Raw genomic sequence first — 1632 nt, 5'->3', positions numbered from 1 at the left:
AGTGTCGAGAGAGACGTTTAGCTTGGACGGTTACGATGTCAAGTTAAGTGCCTCAGCGCAGTGTGGCTGTGCTGTTATCATGGGGAGCCGATGAACGTTTCGGTGGTGTTATGCTCGACTCTCAGTCTCGTTCGGTAGATGGACTTTCATTAGGCAGAATGAACGATATATATCCTTACTCAGCGAGTCGACTAAAGTCACTAACTATCTATAGACCTCGTGGCGCAATGGAAGCGCGTCGGTTTCCGGAGCCGAAGGTTGCGGGTTCAAGTTCCGCCGGGGTTATTGTTGTCAGATTTTTTATGTACGTCGTTGTGCCCGATGTATCTTCTTCGTGGACTACGGAAATCATATCGAAACAATTGAGATAAACTCGTCCTTAATGCTGAGCGTCTGCACACGAGGTGTTGGGTATGTGCCTTCCGAATCATCTTCCCTCATGCTAACTCATGGAATAGTTTTAACCACATCGTGGCGTAAGGATATTATGTTCTCTAACGAGCGTTGAGTGATTCAATGACGATAGAAGCTACTAGTCGTGCGATTGTCACCGCAGGCAGTAACATCGAATAAGCACTCGCTTTGGTGCTCGCCAGAGAGGTGTGCGATGCGCCAGTCTGCGCAAGGACCGACCAGCAGTGCATAATGGTAAGTATAGTAGGGAGCCTCCCAGTTTCTGGATGTATCTTTTTCGGATCTTCCTCACGTCACGGAAGTGCCCAATGTTTCCTCGTGTTTCCTGAGACTATCTGCACAGTGGCCGATCTGATAATCATTGGCCAAGCAAGTTTTTGTCTTGCGAGTTTTATGAGACACGTGAGAATGTGGATGATTTTGAATGCTTCCGCGTACCAGAATCGATCTATCCGATGAAGCCGTTGAGGAAGCTGTGAAAGGTGAGATTATCTGTTCCGCGTCAGTTCTATTAGAGTTCACTTTCTCTACACACGGCGTTCTCTTCACAGCTGAGATTCACTGCTAAACACTGCGCAGCCGTTGCCGGAAGTGTATCGGCTCAGGGATGGCATCCACTTGGCGGCCTCTGATTGACTTATGAACAAGTTTTCGGAGAGCACTTAGGCAGGATTGAGGGATGGCGAGCTTGTAAACGGGTTCCTCCAACGGCGCTATGCCGCGGCGTCACAGGAGCCGCGGTGTATGTTTGGCGCCGCTGCAGAGTTCAATGAGGTTGACCGTCGTGTGGGTAACCTGCTTAGCCTCGCTCAAGACATAGGAATAACTTGGATTTTTTGGGAGACGTTCGAGTCGTCACAATGAGCCTAAAGGATACTGTTGGTGGCTGAGCTGCCGAGCTAGACCTACTCGAAATGATTTGACATGTTATGCATGATGTTGGAAAAGCCTTCCAGTCAGGGCTGATCATAATGCAGCATGTTCCTCATTATCATGAACTCATTTAAAGTGACGATCCCCGATCGATCGCATCGACATGATAAGCATCCGATATCCGTTTCTCGGTGCTCACTAAGGCGTCTATCGTCTCAACGGTCGGTGTTCTGTCTGCTACTCTCGTTGTAAAGTATATTATGTGGCAACAGGTGCAATATGCGTCTTTTACAGTAGTCTGGACATGAGAGGCATTTGACTTGATATTGAACTATGAGGCTTTGG

The 1632-nt window shown here is 48.3% G+C and overlaps 1 non-coding gene across 1 annotated transcript; it reads left to right on the top strand.

The window, feature by feature from the left end:
- The first annotated feature begins 213 nt into the window (after nt 1-213).
- Nucleotides 214-285, top strand: Pmar_PMAR003420. Its single transcript has one exon. It is a non-coding gene; the product is annotated as a tRNA-Arg (tRNA).
- Nucleotides 286-1632: the final 1347 nt, after the last annotated feature.

The sequence above is a fragment of the Perkinsus marinus genome, assembly GCF_000006405.1.
Source record: "Perkinsus marinus ATCC 50983 genomic scaffold scf_1104296935302, whole genome shotgun sequence".
Classification (NCBI taxonomy): Eukaryota; Perkinsozoa; order Perkinsida; family Perkinsidae; genus Perkinsus; species Perkinsus marinus.
This window is presented reverse-complemented; position numbering and strand designations above follow the sequence as displayed.